This window comes from Ochotona princeps, chromosome 5, assembly GCF_030435755.1.
Source record: "Ochotona princeps isolate mOchPri1 chromosome 5, mOchPri1.hap1, whole genome shotgun sequence".
Taxonomy (NCBI): Eukaryota; Metazoa; Chordata; class Mammalia; order Lagomorpha; family Ochotonidae; genus Ochotona; species Ochotona princeps.
This window is the reverse complement of record NC_080836.1, coordinates 58,350,007-58,363,011: the sequence shown is the minus strand read 5'-3', so window position 1 is coordinate 58,363,011 and position 13,005 is coordinate 58,350,007. Positions and strand designations below refer to the sequence as shown.

At 40.4% G+C, this 13,005-nt stretch overlaps 1 pseudogene; it reads left to right on the top strand.

The window, feature by feature from the left end:
* Positions 1-10,640: 10,640 nt before the first annotated feature.
* LOC118757946 (U6 spliceosomal RNA) lies at positions 10,641-10,739 on the top strand (annotated as a pseudogene).
* Positions 10,740-13,005: the final 2,266 nt, after the last annotated feature.

Sequence of the window (13,005 nt, the reverse complement as noted above, 5' to 3'; positions counted from 1 at the left end):
AATAGTGAGATTTATGAAGCTTAACATTTTTTCCACCAGGATGAAACATTTAAGAAATGTCGTAGTGTTTGACTTCTAAACCACAAAGTTGTACTTATTGGCTCCTCTACCACATAGGAACAGGTGGAATGCAGCCCAGTGTCAGCCTTGTCTCCTACCCACTCTCAGTTTCCACTTTACAATTCCTGGTAAAAGCGTAATAGGGAAACAAAGAGTTTGCCCTCATTGCAAAAAAACATCTAGATCACAGAAGTACCTACGGATCAGATAGCATCAAGAGGCTGTTGGAAACTTCAGGTTCCCAAAGCAAAGGGAGAGGGTCTGCAGCTAGAAGTTTGGCCCCCAGTTTGTAGTTTAAGCCGTGTTCATTGGCTTGGAGTTGGGCAGTGGCTGCAGCAGAAGATCCATCACAAAACAAAGAAGACTGCTCTTTAGCATTTTGGGTTTTCTAAATGTAAAAATTGTAACACACAGATAAACTCTGCTTCCTCTACCCCACATGGCTTCTTTGATACATGGAGCACAGTGTCTGGAGGGGACAGCAGAGCTTCCAGGGTTCCAAAATCACTTTGAAGTGGGAGTGTGTTGCTATACCCTTTCAGACTTCACACTTTCTAGTGCGCATAATAGAGTGGGGAGTGAAATTGTTATAGATATTTTTGTGTTCTTTTCAGACTTCTTCATGTTATATGCTAGATAAATTATGAGAAAACTGCATGCAAACTGAAGCATATTTTAAAAATACTCCTTGAGCTTGCTGAATGAAGGCACACAAGTATGTGTTATCTGAGAAAGGCAGTCGTCTTTGTATGAATCCAGATATTCCTAATTGGGTTTGATTAAAGCCAGATCCACACACCTTATTAAATTCCATACCTATATGACCATTTTACTTGTTATGTAAAATCACTGTTTCTTTCAGTTCTCCTTTGAGGATGAGAAAGATGCATTATTAATCCAATTTTATTTCTATGTATCATTAACTAAATCACTGTGACTCAAATGAAAGCTACTTATTATCTCCCTATCATTCTGATACACAGTGCTGGAATATATAATAGGTAAAGTCAAAACCGTAAGATTTACCCACAAAATTGTGTTTCTGGCTACTATGAACACTGTCATGCTCATTATTTACCAAGTAGAAGCAGGTGCAAGCAAAAAGTTGAAAATAATTGTGTTATGGTTGAATCCAACAAAACACATGTGTTGGCAAATTGTCCCACAGGTCAGATCTAGTCTACCATATTTTTCCTTAAGATGGATTTGTTCATTTGAAAGTATGAGTTGCAGAAAGAGAGGGAGAGAAAATGAGGGAGTGGGATCCTGCATCATTCAAGTGATAGCAACAGCCAGGTCTGGCCCAAGCCTTAGCCAGGAGCCAGAGTTTCTTCCAGCCCTCCCACATACATAACAGGAGTTCAACCACCCAGGCTATCCTTGGCTCCTTTTCCTAAGCCATAGCAGGGATCTGAATTGAAAGGGGAGCCACTAGGACTTGAAGAGGTGCCCTTTTGGGATGCTGGTGTTATAGGCAGCAGCCTTGCCTGGTACTCCACAATGCCAGCCCCTATCATGTCTTTTTTATGGACCACAAATGTATTTTCTTATTTTTAGATGGCTGAAAAGTTTAAAAGAGGGCTAATATTTTCTGGCATGTTAATAATAAATGGAATCTAAATTTTATTGCCTAAAAATAAAGGCTTATGAGGACACTGCCGTACTTGTCCATTTATGGCCCTTTAGCAGGACAAATATATGTTTGCTTCCATGCAAAAAAGTACAAATCATGGTGGGTTTTTTTTAAGATTTTTTTATTTTTTGAAAGGCATATTTCCAGAGAGAAGGACAGGCAGAGAGAAAAATCTTTCACCCACTGGTTCACTCCCCAAGTGGCCACAGTGGCTGCAGCTGACCCGATCCTAAGCCAGAGGCCTGGAGCTTTTTCTGGGTCTCCTACATGGTGGCGGGATCTCAAGGTTTTGGGCTGTCCTCCACTGGTTTTTCAGGCCACAAGCAGGGAGCTGGATGGGAAGTAGAATAGCCAGGATATGAGCCAGCACCCATACGGGATGAGGTCGCGTGCGAAGTGAGGATTTAGCCACTACACTATAGTCTTGAGACAAACTATATGACCCACAAACATAAACTATTTAGACTCTAATACTTTTACGGAAAAGAGCTTATTGGCATCTTTATGTAATGTGTGAGGTGGTTTATTCACAACAGTGGAAACAAGAAAGAATGTTATTCATGCTTGACTGTCAAGTATTGAAATAATATTTAAATTATGGGAACATACAAGGTCTAACATTCCAAATGGAAACTAGTTTTATTGAGATGGTAAATACACAGGTGACTTTAAAATGAAGTCACATTGTTCTTTCAATAAAAGAGAAAAATGCATTATAAACAGATGTAGAAATGGACCCATCTATCATTTTTATTTGGGGCACTTTGGTCTTTGACGTGACATTTGTTTTTGGCTCATATTCAAGAAAGCAAGAAACAGCAGAAATGAGTAAGGAAGTAACAAGATCCTGATGATGGAGAGATAAATAATAACAAAATTGAGTAACACAGCCGAGTGAGCTCTAATCGAGGAAACATGCTTGGTGAAGTTGTCAGACACTTCCTGGGTTCCCCACATCAGCATGTTTTCATTGGATAGTTCTGTTTTGGAGTTTTGACATTCATTCTGAAAATAACTGCAGACTAAAGACATACTTTTACAGCGAACTGGTAAATAGTACAGTAAGCATATTGCAGAGTTATTTGGGTAATCAGCATGGCCCATTAGTCTGTTTAATAATTCTGCATTAGGCTGAATCTAGTTATGGGTTTCTAAGATAAGGCAGGCTGGTGGAGTAATAGAGACCAGAACCAACCCATATTTGAACATAAATAAAGCTGTTCAGTCAGGAGCCAATGTAAAATCCTTTCTTGTTCGTCAATGGCAACTATTTAGATACAAACGTGAACACTCTTCAGCCACTCTGTGAATGGCCTTTCGTTTCTGAATTTCTGTACTCCTTAGCACTTTTTCTGTATCTGGGTCTTTTGACATACTCAGATGACCTCCTGTAATTTGCAGTATGATGACATGTGGCAATGAGACAAAAAGATTCTCCCAGAAGTAACAGATGCATTGCAGCTGGGCCTTCAAAAACACAAGAAAGAGGCTTGGGGACTAGAATTGGACTGACATTTCATGGCAAAAGAGGGTTTTGACAGTGTTGGTGATAGCACCGTCTCTATCTCCAATTATGATGGGACTTATGCCTCTCTGTCACTGTTCCTATGACTCTTGCCACAGATTTCTTTATTTTTATTACAAAGCCAGACATACAGAGAGGAGGACAGACAGAGAGAAATATCTTCCATCCAATGATTCACTCCCCAAGTGAGCCGCAACGGCCAATGCCAGGAGCCAGGAAACTCTTCCGGGTCTCCCACATGGGTGCAGGGTCCCAAAGCTTTGGGCTGTCCTCGACTGCTTTCCTAGGCCACAAGCAGGGAGCTGGATGGGAAGTGGAGCTGCCGGGATTAGAACCAGTGCCCAGATGGGATCCTGGCACGTTGAAGGTGAGGACTTTAGCCTCTAGTCCGTGGCTCCGGGCCCTTGCCACGAATTTCAAATACTAATCTTCAGGATTCAGAAACAAGGAATCAGAATTCCTGCAAATTTTCAGAAACTTTAAGGTCATATTATCTCTACTTTTTGTCATATTTTATTTAAGGAAGAATTTATAATAATAAGTAATGAATTTTTCCTGAGATGGGATTATACTAAAATGTTCAGAGATTCTGTAAGATTATATAATAATAGTTATAGTGTATTATAATTATGGACCCACATGTTTTATAGTTATTTTAGCACCTGATAACTTCTAAAGATACTAAAAGAAAATATGAGTAATCCAAAAACAGTGTCATGGATTTTCCCTTATAGTTTGAATAATAACTTGGCTATCCTCCAAAGCCCCACACACTGAGCTGTGTGTGATATTTATTTATTTATTTATTTATTTTAGGAGTGACACAGAGAGGAAATTTTCCATTTGCTAATTCACTCCCCAATAGCTAGAGCTGAGCCAAGCCAAAGTCAAGGACACAAATCTCCATCTGCAGCTCCATGTGGGTGGCAGGGGCCCAGCTAAGTGGGATACCAGTGTTGTAGGCAACAACTTAAATTGATTTGCCAAAACACAGACCCCAACCAAAGCCTCATGTGAATGGTTAAGGGAGTGATGTTAGCAGTCAGTTGATTAAAGGAGACAATACAATTATGCAGTCAGGATGTGGTCTCCTTTGGAGGTTTTTGGGTCTTCGGGGTCTTGCCCTTGGAAGCGGGCTCTCTCTGGAGGATTGGTTGTTGAAGTCAAGGTCAGCCCAGCTGTCTTTTACTAGTTCCTATTCTCCACGTACTGCTTGAACATCAATGAGGCTATCTGGTCCTGGACTTGAATCTCTAAGACAGTGAGCCAAAATAAACTTTCATCCCTCCTTATTTGTGACCCTTAGCTATTTCAGTGAAAGAAACGAAAAGCTGCCTAATACACCTCCACCACCTCACCCCTGCAAAAGGCACCTTTTCTCCTTGCTGCATGGTGATACAGTCCCTGACTTCTGGCTGTGCCCATGGCTCTGTAGCTGGATGCTGCCTTTCCCAGGGATGCTTGCAGGTGAGATGGGTTCTAGCAGGAGGGATGCACGCAGAAAGGTCAGGTGGTGAAGTCTGGCTGTTGAACTGCAGAAACAGCATATGTATCCTCTGTCTTTCCACCTTCGCCTCTTCTGCCACTGCACTGCCTCAAACTCAAAAAGCTTCCATCAGCTCTGAAGTCAGAACACGACTAACATCTGTGCCCTATCACCATCCTGCCTTGGACTGCCAATGTACTTTCTTGTAACAGGAAATGAGATTCCATCTTCTTTAAATCACTGTTATTTAGGACTTCTTTATTAAACATATTTGAAAATAAGTACAAGAGGTGCATGAATTTTAACATAGTTTACTTTTTAAATTTAGCAATATATCTTTTTAATCGACAATATTCTGTGTAATTGCTCTTTTAATGGCTATTTATAGTTTATATAATGTATATAGATAATTTCTTATTGAATATTTAAATTAGCATATATTTATCTTAAACTCGATAAGCTCCCTAGTTTTTATAAAATTACCCTGATTGAAAATTTAGAATCATTCTCTTTTTAACGATTTGTTTATTTATTTGAAAGGCAGAAATTAGCGGGAGTGTGGGGCACACAGAGGAAAAAATCTTCCATCTCTTGGTTTACTCCTCAAATGACTGCAACAGCCAGGGCTGGGCCAGGCCAACACCAGGAACCAGGAGCTCCTTCCAGGTTTCCAATATGGGTTCAGGGGTCCAAATCCTGGGACCACGTTCTGCTGCTTGCCAAATCCATTAACAGGGAACTAGATCAGAATGAGAGCAGTCAGGACTTGAACCGGCACCCTTATGGAATGGCAGCACTGCAGAGAGTGGCTTAACCTGCGGCACCACAGTGCCAGCCTCTCCCTGCAGTTTATTTGGTGACAAATCCTTGCAAAAGCAGCTTGATTCATACTAGAACTGGCTCATGATTCCTTTCTAAGATAATCATTATCTCCACCCGGTCCATTTTTCTGTGATGGTCTCCCTTAATGTTAACGTTAATTTCTGGGGCTGATGTGATGGCTAAGTAGGTTAATCCTCTGCTTGCACATCAGCATTCCTTATAGGTGCTGGTTCTAGTACTGGCTGCTCCACTTCTGATCCAATTCCCTGAATATTAGCTGGGAAAGCAGTAGATGCTAGTCCAAGTTCTTGGGCCCCTGCATCCACGTGGGAGACCCAGAGGAATCAGATCACCTTTGGCAGTTGCAGCTGTTTGAAGAGTGAACCAGTGGATGAAAGATTCTTTCTCTCTCTCTCCTTCTCTCTACAAGTCTGTTTTCAAATAAAAATAATAAATAAATATTTTTAAAGTTAATTTATATGGAGTTTCTTAAGAGTATTTATATGCCACTCTAAAAGATTTCCATTTAACTTCTTTCTCTGAAGTGGCTGTATGTTCCTCTTTGCAACATTTTAAAAATACAGTTTTAGAGATCCAAAATTATAGAAAATTACAAGCTGATCTAGTTGACACTTAAATTTTTTTTAAAAAATGCATTATATTAGAAATTTCTAGAATAGCATGCTTGAAGCGCATCTTATTCTTAATGTACTTAAATGACAGAAGAATATATTCCTTCTGTATCCACATGCACACAATAGGTGCCATTCTGCCAAGTCAGTTCGACTCTGGGAATGGTATGTATCATCCTGTTGTCAGCCATGGAAACTGAAAAATCTATACAATGGCTTTCTCATGCTTTATTATTCTAACATTAGCATGCCACATCTTTCCTAAGCTGGTCTACTAATGCTTTATCAGCTGAAGATCATAGTGGAGACCCTGACCTAAAAAAAATTGCCAAGCTTTAATTACTTGTCCTATTTTATTGGAATTTATTTGTTGAAGCAGGCAAAGGGTAGGTTTTGCTGGACTGTGTGGCTGGACCTCCCAGGCTCAGCATGACTGCAGACAGCTGCAACCAAAGTTAGCACAAGGTTAACGGGCTCTGACCCCACTATGGAACTTCATCCATAATCAAAAGCTAGCAGAGGGGCTGGAGCTGGCAGAGCTGACAGCTGTCCTGTTAGGGACATCTGAGAACAAATTCAGCAAGCCTGGGAGCAAACATCTTTTAAAAATTCTCTGGTTTTTGAGTTTGGAGGTGGCCAAGTGTTCAAATGAAGCAAACAAAGCTGAATATTATAATAGCTTCATTCAAGACCCAAGAGAAACAGTAAGTTTTATGGAGCCGTGAAACATGCTTAGAGAGAAGGGAAAAGTGTCATTATTTTTATATTGTTTTTGAACAATAGACCCAGCTCTAAAAAAGAAACTGAGCTCTAAGTATTTTAATATATATTTATTTTAGTTGGATCATTCTAGAGACATAACAAGCAAATGAGTACTGGCACAAGTGTAGATGACAACAGGAGTATGACAATAAATAATTGAAAAATTAACTGTGCAGTAGTTTAAAATCAAAGGAATTTGGCAAAAATCAAAAAGGGATAAGAAAGAAGACACAAAAATAATGATCTCTGGGCTGGTGCTGTGGTGTAGTGGATAAAGCCACCAGTGGCATCCCATACAGTCAAGGGTTTGAGCACAGGCTGATCCAATTCCAATCCAACTCTCTGCTACTGTTTCTGGGAAAATAGCAGAATATTGCCCAAGTGTTTGGGCCCCTGAACAAATGTGGGAAACCTGGATGAAGATCTTGGCTCCTGATTTTGGCCTGGCTTAGCCATGGCTGCTGACATGATGGGGGAGAGAGAGAGAGAGAGAGAGAGAGAGGGAGAGAAATTCTGGCTTTCAAATATATAGAATATGTTTTTTAGGAAAAAAAAAACCCTGAAAATGTATACCACGTTCACAGTGGTTTGAAATATGCTAGACTAGATTACAGGGTTTCTGTGGACTGTTCATAACCCAGACCAGCATGTGCCCCTCCAAGAAAGGCAGCAGAATACAGCAATTTCTCAAAATTACTTGAGCTGTAGTGGGGCACTCTGTTTCCATCTGTGGCTCACTATGGAGAGTACATGGAGTTACTCAGACTTCTTTTGCAAAAATCCAGCAGTCGAAAAGAACAAATCAAAGTTTGCTTCTCCTGCAGGCAAGTTCACAGCCGACGATGTGTTGTCCCTCCAAGGTCCTAAAATAATGTAGAGCAGCTTTTTACTATCCAAACAGAAATGAAAAATGAAGTCTTAGAAGATGGGAATTCAGAGTTCCACTATAGAATTATGAATTTAGTTCATTTGTGAAACGGTTGAGTTTTAAACTGGAAAACATTTGAAAAGCATACCTAGTTGAGCCAGTCCTTTGCTTTTTCAGATGAGGACATTGAGGCTGAGACCAGTTAAGTGGTTTATCTGGTGTGATTCAATTAGTTAGGAATTCAATGTTGGATGAGAGCTCAGGTTGAGTAATTCTCAAATCATGCACTTGCAATTCCCATGCAACAGGAAAATTCTGCTTCAAAAATTAAACACATAACGGGGGAAAAATCAACATTCATCTTTTACCCTTCGTCCACAGCCCTTTCCGGAGTTAAGAGTTTCATGTTGTCTTTTAGTTTTGTGCCCAGTTTCTGCACTTCCATAATTGTATTTAAAATTGTATTATTCATATGTTAATTTATACAATAAATATTTGGGGGAGATCTGAGTATATGCCAGCCATGTGCAGTCTGAGACTCTGCTCTCAAACTGCACAAACTAATGGAAGACACAAAGCTACACAGGGAACTGAAGGACCACATTCCTGCATTGAGAGAAATCAGGGCAGGGTTTCTAGAAGGGCTGAAACTTAACTCCTGAGTCTCCTAAAGAGCAGAGAGGAGTAATAATGGGTTGAATAAGGCAGATAAATAATGGATTAAGGGCAAGAAGAGAATCAAGATAAAGAAGTGTGGATGTCATATGGTGTTATGAAATAGCAGATGGGGAGCAAGCAGGGAAAAGACTTCGAAGATGTAAAAAAATACCTGAGCATGAAGAACCTTGTAGGCAATGCACAGGATTCAGGATCTTACGTGTTAAAATCCAACGGACAGCAAGATGGTGAAAGGATTAGGGTGGAGGGCAATGATCCAAGGCAAAGGTGATGGGAACCTGAATATGAGAGGGGACATGGAAAAGGTACTACAGAGGTCAGGAAGGACAAGAATAGAAGCAGGAAGCCTTTTCTCCAGAGAGTGGTGGACATGTCCTAGAACTGGGAAATGAAGTAGAGTACACAAAGTACATTGGCGAAATCACACCACAGGAATTGCCATTAGACCAGTAAGTGTGGGCATACACAAGGAAAGAGAGGGAGTGGGCATGATGACTAGATGTCTGGGTCACCAACCTGGGCAGATGACAGTTCCCTCTTCTGAGCTACAGAACAAAAAGACTAGCAAGACTAGGAGAAAACACATTTTGGATATGTTAAGTGAGACATTTAAGAGTATGGCAAGGTGACAATGGGATATACAGATATTGAGTGTAGAGGAGAAATATTAATCCAGAAATCCCCAGCATCTAACAGAGATGCTATGTTTAATGTCATGGGTTGGATAAGATTGTCAGTGGAAGCATGCCAAGCAAGAAGGCAGAAGAGACAGGTACTGAGGGCAGGAAAAGAAGAAGCAGATAACCAAGCAACCAAGGAGACCCAAGAATGGTCCAAGAGGTGGGAGTTAAATTCAGATGAAAATTGAAATGCCTACAGGATTTACCAACCAGGAACTCAGGGTTATGGAAAAAATAGGAGATGAAAAAAAATGTAGGAGAAAGACATGCAAAGCTGAAGTTGGTAGGGTGATTAAAAAGATCAGAGGTATTGGGGACACAGAGAAGTTACCATGGAAGGGCAGTTAATTGAAAACCCGTTTCCCTCATGTAAAGTACCTATTCCATCTGTGAGACAGAAACAGGTTTGATTTCTCAAAGAGTCAGGAAGCAGTAGATTCCAGAGGGCTTAACAAGACTAAGGAAGATTTACAAACATTGAGAGGAATGCATAAGGGAACCATCAACAGCAGACTTGTAGAGCGATTATTGCACATCTTTTATGACCCAGCTACAAGTACGCCAAGTTGCTAAGGAGGCACAGGTCTGTAAGAGTACACAGGGCAAAGTCTGATGTTTAAATAAAGAGTTTATTTTTAAAGAGAATGGATGAGTTTCCGAGAAATGTGAAGTTGCTTTGGGAAACCATAAAGTGGATGGTTTAAAAAGGATAGAAATTTACTTCTCTCACAGTGTGGTGGTTGGGATTCTGAAATTTGGGTGGTAAGGATGCTTGAGCTTTGTCCATATTTCAAATAGCTGCTGATGACTCCTTGGTCTCATATGGCAGAAAGAGAACCAATTAGCTCTTACTACAAGGGCATTAATCTCACAGGTGAGGGATCCAAACTCACCAAATAATTACTTCCATAGAAGAGAGGTAATTTCAGCGTATAAATTTGCGGCATATAAGGATTCAGACCATAATGCCTCAGACCATAATACCTCGTTGCTGGTCGGTTACCCACACCTCAAATAAGTCCAGGAACTGTAGTTCAAACACTGCTGTTCCTATGGTGCTGGCAGCAACTGGGTTGAAGTCTAGGTATAAACTTCAAGATCACAGTTACCAAAGAGTCAGCTTCAAGATGACATTGCTTTGTGACTTTGTCAGATTACATGATGAATGTTTTTACCTCTGTCATTGAGTACTAACCTAAAATTTACTCATGTAGCATTCTTGCTGATACATAAAAAAGTTTCTGTTTGCTGTTAGTTAAAACTGCACTCCAGAATATAAAGTGAAGACATCAAAACAGGTGATAATGTGTTAAGCAAGCTTGACTATGCTCCTGGGGGAAATAAAAGCCAATTTAAGGGATAAATCTAAGATGAAGTAAAAAAAGATCATTCAAATAAGGCAGTCAATTTTTATCCTCATGAAAATTAGCATCTATAGTTTATTACTTATGCAAAGATTTACAGACATCTATAAGATATATATGTGCATATGTGGTACTTTGACAGCACATATACTAAAACTGGAACAATACAGAGAATGTCATGGCCCTGCACACAGATAACATGCACATTTGTGAAGCATTTTGTATTATTTGAGCATCGTTGCACAATGGTTTAAGAAGCCACTTACAACACTTGCATTGCATGTTGGGATAGTGTTTGGACTTCTAACTCTGCTGTCTCTGTTTCAGCCACCTGCTAATGCATTGGGGATGGGAGTGAATGACAGCCCAGTGTCTGTGTCCCTGGCACACACACGCAGGACTCTGGTCAGCACTGGCTTTTGAGGGCATTTGAGGAGTAAACCAAAAGATAGAAGATTCCTTTTTCTCCATCACCATATCTTTCGAATAAATAAATACATCTCTTACTGTAAAATAGATAGATTCTTATGCCTCCTACTACCACTTTGGGAACCTTGAAAGTTGGTGCTGGATATGAGCAGCACGTGGAGTTACAGATCACAGCGTCTTGGAGATTAGTGATATCCTCAACCAGGCACTGTCAGAAGGGGATTCTCAGCATAGGCTTTGAGGTCAAGTGATAAGTTCAGGTTCTATTCCATCATTCCTAGCACCAGAACCTTGCGTAAATAATATGGCGTCTTTTTCACTGTGTTTTCTAATCCTAACAGCAGGAGTCATTTCAAGAACATCTACCTCATAGGATTGCATAAGAATTAAATGACACAGTCTGTAAAGATGACACTACATGAATGCTCAACAAATGAAGTCATAGACTTGAGTTTTTGTTCCAGTTTTGGGTTAAGAAATACAGAAATTCCTATTTCAGAAGAGATATTTTGAAATAGAATGCTAACTATTAGAAAATAGAGTGTATTCACAGAAAAATGTATACTCGTAGCTCTGCACAAAAGCAAAAGGCAGGTTTCCTGTTTCATTGACTCATTCAGTTCTGAACAAATATTTATTGTACAGCCATTACAAGCCAAATATTGTTTGAAATGTTTGGCACAGAGAGTGTGTTAAGTAACAAAAACAGACAAAGATTTCTGCCTTTGTGGATCTTCAATTCTGGCAGGAGAAAACAGACAATAAAAATAATAAACAAGGGGGCTAGCATTTGGTGCATCAGGTTAAGCTGCTGCCTGCGACACCCCATCCACCATCTGTGCTGATTTGAGTCCCAGTGGCTTACATGGCTTGGAGTGACTAATATTCTTTTAAAAGATTTCATTTGTACCACCCTGCCATAACCAGACAGTAGGATTAATAAGAAAAAAAAAAAGGAAAAACAGGTTATCTTGCGTAATAATCTTGTTTTGACAAGAGTATAAAAAGAAAAGAAAATCCACACTGGTTTAATCCATGGTGTCTCTCCACAAGCAGCTCAGGGAACCTGCAAACACATGCCTGTCCCAGCGTTGGGAGTGTGCCCCAGCATGATAGGCCAGATGCCAGGGCTCCTGGAACAACACCGTGGACACCAGGCCAGCCAGAAGATGAGCCTGCACACTGTCATGTGCGCCGACCATCTGGAACTTGGGCTGATTCGTTAACCCTTGCTCGGCTTCTGTGCACCTGAGAAGATTCCTTCTCAGGAACGCTCCCTCTTTCTATAAGTAACTGCTTGACTGTATGATGTAGTGTGTATGTGAGATCTTAGTGTGCATAAAAGCGTGACAATATATTTACTATGCATTGGAATACAGTGTCCTGAAACCCCCTTCTTGGAGATCCAAGAAGCTGAACTTTTGTTTACCAGCAGCAGGCTGACACAAAAGGGTTTTAGGTAGTGCTCCGGAGATCCCCTGGTGGGGACTCCAGCCTGGACGCTTCTGAAATGACTCCTGGCCCCTTCCTTCAGGAATATAACATATCTGAATCATAGGATCTTTAAAACAAAACAAAATAAAACAAAAAACCTTATTTATAATTACAGAGTAATTACAGAGAGATGGGAAGAAACAGAGAAGTCGTATTCACTAATTCACTCCCCAGATGGCCGCAGCCTAGCCCTGGGTCAGACTGAAGCACAGAATCACGTCCACCATATGTGCAGGGCCCCCAACCCCTGCGTCATCTTCTGCTGCTGCTTGAGGCTGTCAACAGGGAGCTGGATCAAAAATGCAGCAGCCAAGAGACTTGCAGAATGTCAGGATGCATTTTGACCTCTATAGATTCATTGATCAAAAATTCATTTTAATTTTTTAAAGTTTTATTGGAAAGCCAGATATACAGAGAGGAGGAGAGACAGAGAGGAAGATCTTTTTTTTAAAGATTTATTAATTTTTATTACAAAGTCAGATATACAGAGAGGAGGAGAAACAGAGAGCAAGATCCTCCATCCAATGATTCACTCCCCAAGTGACTGCAATGGCCGGTGCTACGCCAATCCG